The 15,799-nt window shown below is 35.0% G+C and overlaps 1 protein-coding gene across 1 annotated transcript in view; it reads right to left on the bottom strand.

Annotated features, from left to right (window-relative positions):
- Positions 1-15,458, bottom strand: part of LOC137219056 (pancreatic alpha-amylase) — a 34,579-nt gene extending 19,121 nt beyond the window's left edge. Inside the window, exons 1-2 of the mRNA XM_067727075.1 lie at positions 15,409-15,458; positions 15,117-15,202 (exon numbers count right to left, since the gene is read on the bottom strand). The gene's annotated coding sequence lies outside the window, so the exon portion shown is untranslated. The remainder of the gene's footprint in view (positions 1-15,116; positions 15,203-15,408) is intronic.
- Positions 15,459-15,799: the final 341 nt, after the last annotated feature.

The raw sequence follows: 15,799 nt of genomic DNA, 5'->3' as shown, positions 1-15,799 counted from the left end.
GCTCGGGGCTAGTAGGAGGAGTGAAGCAGACCACAAAATTAATGTAACCTAAAACTTAATAAACTAACTCTGTATTACTATCAGTTTAAGGAATGATAGTTCCTAGAATTTCCCCACGGAAACATTTAAAGGTCTTGCATAGAAAGTGATCTTCTACATAGTCAGAAATGCCATTGCTGGTATTGATATACCAAATCTATTAGGAAAGCCTTGACAGGAAATGTGTTTTTCTGATATTAGTCTCTTTCTACCTATCCAACCTATTTTCCCCTCGTATCCCATAAATCTCCCTCTCCAGCCTCACTAATCAACTAATCTATTTAGTACCACCACACAGTCTCTTTCATTCCTCTGTGCCTCTGTCACTACCTTTCTTCTTGGAATACTCCTCCCTCTTTTCTCCTCCTTACAAATCCTCATCTATATATCAAGCCCTTCCTTTTCCACAAAGCTTTCTCAACCATTTCAGAACAGGCATCATTTTCCTCCTTTGAAGTCAAACAACCTACTACCCATACTTCATTATGCACAGTTACAATATTTTCCTCTATTTTTATTAATGTATCACATAGTTTTCTTTTGCTCTCACAACTAGACTCCTACTTAAACATGGGTTACATGTTTCAAAGTACCTAAAAGAGTCCTATGCACTTAATAAACATATGTTGGATTGATTGATATGTGCTTTCATTGTAAGCTACAGAATTTACTTAATCTTTACTTGTGGCCCTATAGCACATGGAAGATAATATACAAAGCTAAGCTGACGTTTCTGATAGAGGCATTCCTACAGATGCTATGACCTAGAACTGAATCAGAAGTACTAAACTCAAGACAGAGAGGTTTTCTGTCAACTGACTTTTACAGGTAAGCACACACAGACTGACCCTGGCAAGAGTTCAAGTTAGAGTTGAATGTTAGTTTCTGCTCCAGTTCCAATGTTCTGTGATTTTCTTTCTTCCTTGAGTTAGATTTTAGGAGAGTATTAGGCTGACAGACCTCAGCACTAAGAATAAGAAACAGGGCTTCCCTGGTGGTGCAGTGGTTGAGAATCTGCCTGCCAATGCAGGGGACACGGGTTTGAGCCCTGGTCTGGGAAGATCCCACATGCCGCGGAGCAACTGAGCCCGTGAGCCACAATTACTGAGCCTGCGCATCTGGAGCCTGTGCTCCGCAGAGAACAAGAGAGGCAGCGATAGTGAGAGGCCCGCGCACCGCGATGAAGAGTGGCCCCCACTTGCCACAACTAGAGAAAGCCCTCGCACAGAAACGAAGATCCAACACAGCCATAAATAAATAAATTTAAAAATAAATATAATAAATAAATAAAGTTAAAAAAAAAGAATAAGAAACACATCTTTATTGAGGACATGAAGAAATATGCGTTTAGGCAGAAATAATGATTAGTATATTATATACAATTTCTCATTTGATACATCAGACTAAAACAGTAGATATTCCTTTCATTTTACAGGTGAGGAAACTGAGCTTCAAAGAAGTGTTTCCAAAATGTCCATTCATTGAACTGATGCACATATAATCATTTTATAACACATAAGACCTTGAAAAGTATCCCAAAATATCAGTTGTATTTTGCAGATTTGCTATCATAGGGAAATAATACATATTTTACCTTTTATTCTAGTGTAAATCGTGCTCTTTGTACCTAAACCCTTTCAAGACACCCATTTCTACCTAAAAACAAATTATGTGAGTGGCTCTTACCCACACTTTTTTTTCCCCAGAGTCTATGTTTAAGGACAAAAAGAGCAAACAGACTGCACATCTGCATCTGATCTGTTCAATTTCTTGTGAAAGACCTTTAAAGTTCTTTTAATCTATCACTTTCCATTCTGGTTTTTTTTTTTTTTTTTTTGAAGTATTGTTTTTATTGGAGCCCTTGAATGATTTCTTCTAAAACTTTATAATTTTCTGCAACAAATTCTAAGCTACATCTGAGGGATCTAGATGTTTTTTCCTTTATCTCTAGACTTATTATTATTTTTTTAAAGAGGCTTGCAGTGGGAAACAAAAGAGAAGAAAAATTAAGTCAATTGAACTAGCCCTGAATAAAGACCCTGAACTTTTTCCATATTTTTCACACTTTCATATTGGAAGGAAGGAAACTGCTTTGATACAGCCATAAGAACAAAATGCAAATGTTCTAAAAACTTTGGTTTAAATACGTGAAGACTTTTCTATCCTTTGCAAAAACCATCTGACTTATCTCTACATACCACAGAAAGTAATCTCTTTAGAGATTTGGTTTATTGAACATAAGTGTCTTTTTGGAAGCTTATATCACATATTGGTTCAGCATCTAGGGGCACTCTATTTGGAAGCTGAATGATAATAAAAAATGATCCTGATCATCATAATATTGAGATTACTCTGCAAAGGCATGAGCTAATGTTCCAATCATTCTGTTATCCGTCATACTCTATGATGGTGTTTGTTGGCTCAGTTTTGAGTTACAAATGGAAGTCTAATCACAAATAATAATTCTTCAACACAAATAGTTACTTTCCCTTCCATGAGAAGAGAAATAACTCAGTATTCACAGGCAGAATTACTTCTGTAGATAAAATGAAACATCTAAAGGAAGAAACTGTTAACAAGTTATTACACATGAGAAAAGGATTAGAAAATACTGTGAACAAAGAAAAAACAGATTTCAAATGTATTATACCCAGACCATGTGGCATCATTTTGCCTGTTTGGGAGTACTTGGTTGACATAATAAGGGTATAGTGTACCAAAGAGTTGACAGCTCTTATGGTTTGAAAATCCTAGAAATGTGATGGGGTTTTGTCAAGGTATTTGACTTCCCCATGATTTTTTTCTAGTTTTATTGAAGAATAATTGACAAATAAAACTTTATATATTTAAAATGTACAATGTGATGATCAGATATAACATTAGCACTATGAAGTGATGGCCAAGAGCAATTTAATTCACACATCCATCACCTCACATAGTTAACTCCCTTTTTTAAAAAAAATTTTTGGTAAGCACTATTAAAATCTATTCTAAACGAATTTCAAGTGTACAATCCCATATTATCAACTATAGTGACCTCACTGTACAGTAGATCCTCATTCACCTTATAACTGAAGGTTTGTACCCTGTGGACTACATCTCTCCATTTGCCGCCCCCCCCCCGCCCCCAGGCCCTGACAGCTACCATTTCTACTCTCTTTCTATGAGTTCAATTCTAATTTTTTAATGCACCACACATAAGTAATACAATACAAGATTTGTCTTTCTCTGCCTGGCTTATTTCACTCAGCACAATGCCCTTCAAGTTGACAAATAACATTATCTTTATCCATTCACTGCTGATAGACATTTAGGTTGTCTCCATGTTTTGGTTATTTTGAGTAATACTGCACTGAACATGAGGGTGCATATATCAATTCGAGATATTGATTTCATTTCTTTCAAATCTATATGCAGGAGTGGGATTGCTTGGTCATATGGTAGTACTACGTTTAATTTTTTGAGGAACTTCATACTGTTTTCCATAATAGTTGTATCAATTTACATTTCTACCAACAGTATACCTGGGTTACCTTTTTCCACATCTTTGCCAACACTTGTTATCTCTTGTCTTTTCGATAATAGACATCCTAACACGTGTGAGGTGATATCTTGTGGTTTTGATTTGCTAGTTCCCTGATGACGAGTGATGTTGAGCACCTTTTCATGTACCTCTGGCCAGTTGTATGTCTTCTTTGAAAAATGTCCACTCAGTCCTTTGCCTATTTTAAAATTGGGTTATTTGGGTTTTTTCTACTGAGTTGTAAGAGTTCCTTATCTATTTTGAATATTAACTCCTTAACAGATACACCGTGTGCAAATATTTTCTCCCATTCCATAGATTGCCTTGTTTATTTTACTGACTGTTTTCTTTGCTATGCAGATACTCTTTAGTTTGATCTTGTCCTCCTTGTTTATTTTTGGGGTTCCTTTGTCTGTGATTTTTGGTGTCATATACATGAAATCACTGCTGAGACCAATATCCTGAAGCGTTTTCCTGTTCTCTTCTAGGAGTTTTATGCTGTCAGGTTCTACATTTAATCTTTCATTTCAAATAAAATTGTTTCAGTGATGTAAGACAGGTGACCAGTTCCATTATTTTGAATGTGGATATCCAGATTTTCCAACACCATTTATTGAAGAGACTATCTTTTCCCCATTGATGGGTATTGGCACCCCTGTCAAACATCTTTTGACCACATATGTGAGGGTTTATTTCTGGGCTCTGTTGCCTAGTTTTGGGCCAATACCATACTATTTTGATTATTGTAGTTTTGAAATTTAGTTTGAAATAAGGAAGTGTGATGCCTCCAGCTTTCTTTGTCGTTCTCAAGATGACTTTGGATATTCAAGCTCTTCGGTGATTCCATATGGGAATTTTAAGATTGAATTTTATTTCTGTGAAAAATGCTATTGGAATATTGACAGGGATTGCACTGTTGATAATAGATCACTTTGGGTGGTATGGACATTTTAACAATATTAATTCTTCCAATCCAAGAACATAGGACATCTTTCCACTGGTTTACGTCTTCTTCAATTTCTTTCCTCAATGTCTTACAGTTTTCAGCATACAGATCTTTCACTCCCTTGGTTAAATTATTCCTAAGTATTTTATTATTTTTGGTGCGGTTGTAAATGGGATTGCTTTTTTACATTCTCTGATAGCTTGTTGTTTTTGTATTAATTTTTTCATGTTGATCTTGTCCTCTGTAAATTTACTGAATTTTTTGACTAATTCTAACAGATTTTTGCTGGAGCCTTTAAGAGTTTCCATATATAAAATAATGTCATCTGCAAACAGAGACAAGTTTATTCTTCCTTTCTCATTTGCATGTCTTTTATGTCTTTGTCTTGCCCAATTGTTCTGGCTAGAAGTTCCCATACTATTTTGAATAGAAATGAGGAGAGGTGAGGTTCCTGATATTAAAGGAAAATTTTTCAGCTTTTCACCTTTCAGTATGATGTTGTCCATGGGCTTGTCCTGTACGACTTTTATTATGTTCAGGTACATTCCTTCTATACTTCATTTGTTGACAGAAGAATGTTGAATTTTTTTCAAATACAGGCATATCTCGTTCCTTGTTTTGTTGTGCTTTGCAGATATTGCACTTTTTACAAATTGAAGGTCTGTGGCAACCATGTACAGAGGAAGTTTAAAGCTATCATTTTCCAACAGCATCTGCTCACTTTGTTACTTTGTCATACATTTGGCAATTCTCGCAATATTTCAAACTTTCTCATTATGATTATATTTATTACAGTGATCTGTGATCAGTGATATTAGATGCTATTACTGTAAAACTATTGTGCCTCACTAAAGCCTCAGATGAGAGCCTCTTTTAGCAATAAAGTATTTTTTCAAACAGGCACGTACATTTTGAAAGATATAATGCTATTGTACACTTAACAGATTACACTATAAATATAACTTTCACATGCACTGGTGAAGCCAAAAAAATTCTGTGAATGGTTTTATTAAGATACTCACATTATTATGGTGATCTGGAACTGAACCTACGATATCTCTGAGGTATGTCTATACTTCTGCTTCTATTGAGATCCCAGGACATTTATGACCTGAGAAATCAAGGTAATCAGGAATTGGTGAAATGTGGGAAGAATTAGACTGAGGATGAGGAGAATAACTCTATTCCAAGGCCTTATATTTACTAAGTTTCTACTTCACAAAAATTGACATGTTTTTCTTTTCTTCTTCTCTTTCATTATGTCACTTTATCTTACAAATAATTATTGAGTTCTTAAATAATATCTGCCAGACCCTGTCCTGCGACTGAGGATTCAATAAAGACCAAAATAGACACTGTCCTATAGATTTATGGTGAGTGGTAAGAATGAAAGTACAGAAAGTCATGACAATAGTAGGGGAATTTGACCTAATCCTGGATAAATGACTTTATAGGAGTGGCCTTTGAACTAAGAATTGAATGATGAATAGCAGTTAATTAGGGAAAGAGGTGAGAAAAGATCCTTCCAAGAAGAAGAGGCAGAATTTCCCAGAGTTGAACTTGAGGAGATAAAAGGAGCTCAGTGAATCTGAGTAACTAAAAGATTAGTATGGCTATAGGAAAAAAAAAAAAAAAAGTTGAAGAGGAGAGTTTGGGAGATGAGGCTTCAGATGCAGAAAAGTCTAATAGCCCTGCTAAGTATTTTGGCCTTTTATTCTAACGTAAGTGGTAATCCATTGACAGGGTTTGGGAAAGGTGGTGGTGCTGGTGGTGGTTTTCTGATTTGAGAAGACCATTCTGGATGCACAGCAGACAATGGAATGATTAGAGGAAGGGCTAAGGTAGATGCTGATGCTGAAGCGAGCCCCGCCATAGTCAACAGAATGTGAAGTTCTATCAGTTTGATATGCTAATAGTAACAATTTCAATAGATGTCCTTGATGTTTTATTCTCCTGGACAAGCTCTTTAACCTCTATACACATATGCTCCCTGTACAAATACTGCTATCCCATCATAGAATCCTTTTCAAATATCCTTTTTGAAGTTTGCAGCCTTAAGTCCATAATGTTCATCTTCCCTTCCCGGATGTACATACCTGATTACCATGGTTACCCTACTCCCCTGCTAACGACCAGGAAATTCTTAAAAGGGTTCTCTGTGTACAATCTTACCTAAAAGAAAGCATGTAATTCTGATGTGTTACAAAACTGCTGTGAGGTGTTCCCAGGCTGTGGCTTGTGTTTGGACTCCCTGCATCCATCCTGCAATGCATTTGTTACAAACAATAAAGTCTGGTTTTAAATTGTGAGTCTGTGGTGTTTTCTTCGTAATAATGTTGGTAAAATAAGAGATTTTAGTCATTTAACAAAAGCATGGCTAGATAGTGGCAGTGGAGAGAAAAAAGAACTCAGTCGAGAAATATTTAGAAGGGAAATTAGGAATGTGATTCTGAATGCATGATGGTCTGAGTGACATATGAGAAGAAGGTTTCAACGATGAGACCAGATTTCTTGCTTGCAGAACTGAATGACTGGTGATGCCAGTCACTGAGTTATGGGACCACTTATAAAGAACAGGAGCCAGCCATACTAAAACCTAGGTTAGGAGCATTCCAAAATAAGTGGGGGTAAACATCCCCAAAAATCTCCAAGGTGAAAAATAACATGGCCCATTCAAGTAAATGAAGAAAGGCCATCATGACTGAGGGTATGGGATTGCCAAGGGAAAGAGCAAAGCTGAGGTTCGAGGGCTAGGTTCATACCAGATAATGTGTAGTATTGTAGGTTATCATGAGGAGTTGAGATTTTAGTCTAAATGCAATAAAAATGTAATAGTGTTAGGCATGTGAGTTTGTAATTTGACTTAAATACTATGAATATTATTTTGTGGTTTGTAGTAAAATCAATTGAGGAAGTAAAACAGTACAAACAGGAGAAAAGTTGTTTTGGAACACAGGCAAGACATAATGATGACCTGGATGAAGAGGTGGAAGAGGATACAAGAAAAAAAGTGCAAGGAATTAAGAGATAGTTTGAAGATAAAAATTCATAGATCATGCTAAGGTTTATATGAAGAAGTAGGGCAAGTTGTTAAGAGAAGGGGGAAAAAAATCAAGGAAATACCTCAGGTATCTTAGTAAGTGGTGAAACAGAGCAGTGGGGAATACCAAAAGGCTTCTTGAAGAAACAAATTGAAGGTCACATTTTGGATATGTTAAGTAGGAGATGTCTGTGAAACAGTGAAGTAGAGATGTGAAGCATCTCCTGTAAATGTGAGGCTGAAGTCCAAGATAAGATCTGCTTTCAAGATGCAGGCCTCCATGCCAAAGTTTGTGTTTTAAATCCATGGAAATGATGGCAAACACTTCAAAGAGAGGATTGAAAAGAAAGAAAATTAGATCCAAATGAGTTCTTAAGTCAAAGGGAAAGTAAGACAATAAAAAAAAATCTGAAAAAGAGCAATTAGTGAGAGAGAAGGAAAACAAGGAGAGAGTACAATCACAGAGGCCAAAGGAAGAGAGGAAGTGAGAGTGTCTTTCCATATTGAATCCTATTGTGAAGTAGAGCAAGATGAGGATAAAAAAGGTACACTGTATGAGTAACAGATATTTTATGTTAACAAGAGCAGATTAAATAAAGTGATGATGGAAACTGAACAGTAAGGAGAGGAAAAATAACTAGTGTTGAGGATGTTGAGACTGTGGGATGAAAACTCAGCAGTTTGACTAAGTAGGGAAAAACTGAGGGTCACGGATATTTTAGTTGAAAGATTCTAATGTGATATATGTAATCTGAGGGGACAAATCTGTCAGAAAAAGAAAGACTGTTAAATCAGAAGAGAAAGGATAATTTAAGAAATAAAGTCCTCACAAAGGTAAAAATGGAGGGAATGGACTTTGGTAAAATGAAGTGCACTTTGTTCATCATAACAGGAGGATAGAAGAAAATGACAGGGGCAAATATAGATAGATTTGTGGGTGAAAAGAAGAGAGAGCTTCCAAGTTATGGCTTCTATTTTCTTATTCAATCATTAAAATAAAACAACTGAAAATTATACGAAGACCTAGATGAAAGTGTTAATAAATTCCACATTTACAGTCAAGGTGAAGGAGAATAGCTAGAGGATCAGGAAGAAAACTCAGAGTAAATGGTGTCATGAGAGCCCTACATAAACATCCATTTGTATTAGGGGTTAAGAGAGGAAACCAAAGACATACAATATCATCATGTGAAAGCCATTGGAAAGAGAATGAAAAAAAGAATATAGAGAATGTAGGAGAAGATTCCTGTGAGCTCCAGATAATTAATTATTATAGACTGCATAATTTGTGTGTTTTAGTTTTTAACTTATTAAACATGAAAGGGCCTTTATATTGTAAAAAGCACCCAAGTGTTATGACTTTGTATGGGAATCATCATTAAATCAGCTACCCCTAACTAATTGTTAGAAACACCCTATGTAAGAAATACAGACATATATTAGAGATGCATAGCTGGGCAAATGGTGTTAATGGCAACAAACATGTTTTTCAATATGCTTTTCTGAGTTCTTAGAAATGCCTTTGACAAAAAGGTTAATGAGAATCTTCTAAAACATAAAAAAATGTTGATTGTAATGATATTATAATTATTTAAGTATACGTGTTTTTTTATGCCTTTCTGAGTTTTTCAAGTTGGTTACTTATTAGAGCTGATCTAAATGACATTTTATAACAATGTTTTCCTTATTGAGGGAATATTAACCTTTTTAAACATCTTGCATTATATATATATACACACATCTATATATATACATATAAAAAGTCTGTAAGCAATTATTATTTAACAGGATTAAATCTTATTTCTAAAGTGCTACACTAATAGAAGGAAAATAACAATTAGAGCCAACTGAATTCACAGTCAAAATATTGCCTTAAGTACCTACTGCAAACATTTGCAATTGTTTCAATTTCAAAAAGAAACAGAATATTCAATTCAGTTCTGGTATCACAACCAATATTTTTAGTTACTGAACTTTCTACATTAAGATTTAAGAAACTATTTGGAAGATGAATGACCATGAATTGAGGAAACAGACCTTTCCCCCTGCCCCCTCTATCAAATCCTTTGCTTAATTCATTGGCTATAGCAGTAGAGTGTGGCTTTTTTTTCCCTCTTATCTCTTATAACCAAATATCTCTTATACCTGATAAAACACTAGATTAATACATTCACATCTATTTTCCTTAATACATGAAATCCTACTAGAGAGAATATAGTACATGTGGGGAAAAAGATCCATTCATTCAACAAGCATTAACTGAGTGTCTGCCTTTTGCTAAAGCACAAGGATGATATTCAGGATACGATGATGAACAAGACAGACAAGATTTTCTTCTCGAGCAGCTTATATTTTAATGGAAAGGAAAGAAAATACATGAGTAAATAATGATAATAATAAAACAATTTAAGATGGCAGTAAGCACTAGTATGAAATAACAGTGTAATAAAATAGAAAATGACTTCACCATCAGGGTATTTTAGCCTGAATAGTCAGGGAAGGTATCTCGGAGAAAGTGATTTTTAGGTAGAATTTGAAGGATTAGAAGGAGCCCGTTATTTGAAGATAGGAGAAAGAGCAACCTAGATAGAAGAAAGTGCAATAGTAAAAGCCCAGGTAGAAAAAAGCTTAGAATACTCAGTGACACTAAAATAAAATAAAGGCAGTGCATCTAAATAATGTGTGATAAAGGGGAGAGTAAAACGAGATTAGGTCAGAGAGGTAGGCCAGATCATGTAGCACCCTTTGGAACATAATGAAAGAGAAAGCCATTGGGGCTCAAAGAAGGGGAGCTAAGAGATTCTGATTTACTTTAAAAAAAATCATTCTTCCTCTTCTGTGAAGAAACTGGATTACAGGAAGACAACAGTGGAGGCAAGGAGATCAGTTAGGCTTTTTCAGTGGTCTAGGAAAGTAGTAAGTGGCTTGCAGTGCTGCACTGACAGAATACATCTCAGAAGTAGAAAGGCACTAGGTTTATACATAGATTCAATCTGAAGAATGAGGGAAAGAGAAATATTAAAGAAATAGGTATTTGGTGATATCATTTATTAAGATGATGAAAAATGAGGAAGTACTAGCTTCTTGGAGGGGGTACCAAGAGCACTCTATGAATCCTAATGCTCTCCTTTGGTCCTTTCTAGGACCCAAAGTGGGTCCATATTCACCCACTTTATGAATATACTCTGTGTCCTACTTTATGAATATATTCTGTGCCCTATTTTCTTATTCAGTTCAAGCTGCTATAACAAGAATACCATAGACTGGATGGCTTATAATTAAATATTTATTTCTCACATTTCTGGAGTCTGGGAAACCCAAGACCAAAATATCAGAAGATCCAATGTCTGGTGAGAACCCCCTTCCACGTTCACAGATGGCCACCTTCTTCTTGTATCCTCACATGGTGTAGAGTAAAGAAAATCTCAGTCTCTTTCCCTTCTTACAAGAACACTAATCCCATCAGGGGGGCTTCACTCTCATGACTTCACCTTAATGTATTTACTTCTCAAAGGCCCCATAGACTAATACCATTCCATTGGGAGTTGGGGTATCAACATTTGAATTTTTGGTGGGGTGGAACACAAACATGAAGTCCCTAACACCTATCCATTGCAAAACTAAAATTTCTTCATATTTTACGAGGAATTTTATTCCTCCATGACTTTCATGCACTTTATTTAACTTTCTATGGTTCCCTTCCATCACCCCTGAATATCTGGTAACTTTTCTTCCTTTCAGATGCAGTTAAAAAAGCATCTGTATGAAGCTTAACTTGATATTCCCAGAATAGTTAATGACTCCTCTGTAAGACAGCTTTTTAACTTATATGATATTATTAAGTGATATTTGATTTATATTGTAAAAAATAAGTATTTATATGGCCATCGTTCTGGGACCAATCTTCTTAAAGGTAGACTTCATATTTAATATTCCTTGCAAAAAAATAGTATAATGGCTTATGTGATCAATAAATGGTTACAATATACAGACTCTAAAATCCAGGTATTTTGCAAGACATTGGTGTAGGTTGGGTCACGTCCATATTGGTTTTTTTTAAGTAAATGAACACCATGTCAGAAACTGTGTAATACAGTCAACTCTAATCCTTGCAAAAACTTTGTATACATAAAGGAACTAAGGCTAAGAGAGACTGAATAAATTGTTCAGGCTCATATAATAAGTAACAAGGCCAAAATCTGATAATCATCCTACCACGAGTCAACATTCTCTGTACTACACCAATGTTTCTCATAGAATTCTCAGGTTGTAATGTCCAATATGGTAGCCAAAAGCAACACTTTGCTATTGAACCCTTGAAATATGATTTATCTGGACAGAAATGTGATATGTATGTAAAATACACTCCAGATTTTGAAGTTAGCATGAAAAACAATGTAAAAAATTAATTAGTATGTTGTTTACATGCTGAGATAATATTTTGTGATACATTAGGCTAGATAAAGTTTATTATTAACATTAAATTTCCTAGTTTCTTTTTACCTCTTTTAATATGGCTACTAAATTTTTTAAAATTACATATGTGGTTTTCATTATATTTCTATTGGACAACACTGTTGTAGCACCTTTCTCATACTAAGTCTGAGAAAGGACACGTCCATGCACAAATACAAATAACAATAATAAAATGAAGGATATGATCACTATCTTAAGAGAGAGATGAGTAGAGTGCTTTAGGATTTCACTAATAGAAAAATCCTTTGTAACTAATGGGAATACGGGAAGGTAAAATTGACTTGAAGAATAGATTCGATTTTAATGAAAAGAGATAAGGTGAAATGGCTTTTAAGCAAGAAAAAATATAGCAATTGTAGGAATTAGGCAAGGACAATAGCAAGAAATTAATATAGTTTTGTAGAACATTGAGTTAGAAGTAGGGGAGCCATAGGACTTAGGAAAGTTACATTGGGGGCTCTCAAAGTTAGGGAGAAGAAAGCAGACTTTCTTCTGATAGCTAGGAGAAGTTATAGGTTTTTATTTATTTGTTTATTTTTAAAAAGGAAAGTAACATGACTGGAGCTTTTGGAATATAGCAGATGGATTGGCAGGCAAAGAGAACTGAGATAGAAACAATCGAAACCTTGTGCAGTAGTAAAACAGAGTAGTGATGAAAATCTGAACTATGATTTCAGCAGTAAAAATGAAAATTAGGAGACTGTGGTAAACTGTAACAATAAGTGCCACCCAATGAATGACACTTGACAGTATCCATATTTTTGTGGAATCTCTTCCTACATAGATTATGGAATTGGTTTATAATTTGTTTTGTCCAGAGGGATGTCAGCAAACAAGCCACAAACACAAACAGAAGTTTGATTAGCATCTGCACATCTCTTGAAAATCTGAGACCACTGTGTTGTGATGATAACTGGGAAGGCCACATGGAGAGATCTAATTGGCCCTAGCCATTCTAACCATGTGAGTTGACCTACCAGCTAACTGTTAGTTTGATTGTTCCAGAGCTAAATCAGCAGAAGAACTACTTAGTCAACCATAGACATATGAGACATAATAAATTATTGTTATTCAGCAATAATGAATTGATATAGAGAGGAGAGATGCAATAGATTTGGTGGAGATAATTCTACGGAAATGGTAGCTAATCAGATGTAGGGGAATAGAGAAAAGGAAGAATCAAAGAGGACTCTATGATTTAAAGTTTAGTTAGTGGAACAATGACAATGGCATTATCATGCATAGTGCAACCTAGAGGCAGATTGATTTAGGGAAACTGAAGAGCTAATATGGAATATACTGAGTTTGGGCTATAAAAAAATTAGATATGAAGAAAGAAGAAGAGAGACTTGGAAGCTTTCAACAAAGAAATGATAGCTTCAGAAATGGCACACAAAAGATTTAACAACTAATTTAGCACAGACACCAACCAGTCGGAACAGATATCATTCATAAGCAACTAGTATGTGTAGGCCATTTCACTCTGGTGGGATTATCAGGCCTAGAGAGCTGGACCCTTGAAAGTTGACAAGGTACCAATAGACATATTGAATCCAATGTTATAACTCTGCAGTCTATATGATAGGGCAAGTAGTAGGGAACATATAAAGAGTTACCTTCAACATAGGGAGAGGAGTTTAATTACCAAAGAAAGGTATTCAAAAACAAATAGGAAGGAAAATTTGCAAGGAGGACAAGAGACTAACTGAATGTACATGAATATTAGAAACAGAATAGGAGAGAAGACTGACTAAATAGTGGATGACATATGGCTGATGGTGATAAAGAGTTGAGAGTTAGAGAAGAGAATATTTGAACTTCATACTTGACCCAAGGTTCCAAATGTTAAAATGTAATGGTTAAGACTACGACCTTAGGAGTTAGACTAAGCATTGTTTAAATCCTGACCTTACCATTTTATCTGCTGTGTGATCCTGGAAAGTAACCTCTCTAAATTTATCTGTAAACTAGAGAAAGTAGTATGTACCTCATAGAGCTGTTATGATGATTAAATGGATTAACACATATAAAGCTGTTATCCCAGTGCATGGATACAGTAAAAGCTCAATGTATTTGGTTGCTGTAATATTGTTATTATTTTATTGCTATTTTTACTTCTGGTACTATTCAAACTGCTAGAAACTCATGTTCTCTTCCCATTTTCACTTATCATTACTTGGACATTCTGTCTTTCCATTCCACTATTCCCAAATTCTAATAATACTTTCTACATCTCAGACATATTTTTATCCCCCAGAGGAACAGACAGTGATAAGAAAGAACCAGCAATGTTTTCTACCTGCAATTTTTTCCCCATTCTCTTCTCATTTTTAAAAACTTTTTAGAGCTTCTGGCAATCTACATGTTAGTTTTGAAACAACTTTTCCTCATTGCCTCATCAGTTATCTCTGAACTGTTCTTTAAGTAACAAGTAAGTGTTTTTCACAAAGCATTTAAAAATATTATTAAAATAAAGGATAACTTGCAAACACAATTTGGGGGACTTTATTAGCATCCTAGCATAGGTGGAGATATGCAAACATATAATAAGCTTCTACCAAGGATCAGCCATTGTCATATGTTTTCTCATTTAATCTTAATTTTCATCTCAGTCAATCTAAAGAGTTATAAACTTCACAGCAGAGGAATTAGAACTAAGGTATATTTATATCATGGGAAATAAACAATGCAAACAAATTCTTGACATCTTTGGCATCAACAACAAAACAAAAAAATAAGAACTTGAAATAGTTGTTATGTCTACTTCCCACTATAGTTTTCCTAAAATGGTTCTCCTCAGAGAAGCTATTCATAATTAGTGATACTAATGTCAATGCTCTGTTACCCACACCTCATTTTTTCTGGATTGCTCTAAATAGAGGAAATTTCTTTTTATTTTAAAGCTCTTATGGTTACTATAATGTGCTAAATAAGATGTCTTGGGAATTCCTAAATATTAAATAGGATATTTGGTAATAGCTTAACAACAAAGCAGTACTTTTTAGGGAGTATTTATATTTGAAAATTTATATTTGAAGTTTCAATAAAACATATCCAATGTTAAGAAAAAAAAATTGTTAGCTCAGACTTACCCATAAGGTTTATTCTCAGGATAATAAGTCACATGTGAAGGTTAGAGAAATGAAGGCAAAGATAATGAAGTTTGCATACCACATTTCTGAAATGAGAGAAACATTTTGAGCCAAGCCTCAGACGCATTTCAAACAGTATACGCTGCTGGAAACTGAAACTTGAGTTGTCAACAAACCTAAAACAGATTGTGAGACTCTGAACTATATCAAAGCATATGACAGAAACCACCTATTTCAAGAAAAAAGGGAGGGGGGAACTATACGATACACAAAAACCATTAAAATAACTTACCACATTGACTTCCCTAAAGTCAGCAGTCTCTCAAATCCACAGTTTAGTCATTTCAATTATAAAACAACGAAGTCACACAGTTCTGGTTTTGCTTTCTCTTCAGTTAGGAAAAAAATGCTGAATTTAGGACTTTATAGATTTCCTATAATACTCTTCCTTTCAGTAGGTGGTCTTACAATCCTGCTCTAATTCTCCAAATCCAATTTGTACAAAAAGTCTAATCTGAGCTCCACAACGGCACCAGATTGGCCACTATCACTCCTGCTTCCCGAGCAAACCACTGACTTCTGTCCACCAGGTCAGTTGGCTGCCCTGCCACCTACTCTAATTATATTGTACCTTTTCAGTTGCTTGCTTTCTCTTTGTCTTCCTTTCTTATTCTCAATATCCT

This window comes from Pseudorca crassidens, chromosome 2 (assembly GCF_039906515.1).
Source record: "Pseudorca crassidens isolate mPseCra1 chromosome 2, mPseCra1.hap1, whole genome shotgun sequence".
Lineage (NCBI taxonomy): Eukaryota > Metazoa > Chordata > Mammalia > Artiodactyla > Delphinidae > Pseudorca > Pseudorca crassidens.
The sequence above is the reverse complement of the archived record's forward strand: the minus strand, read 5'-3'. Positions and strand labels throughout refer to the sequence as shown.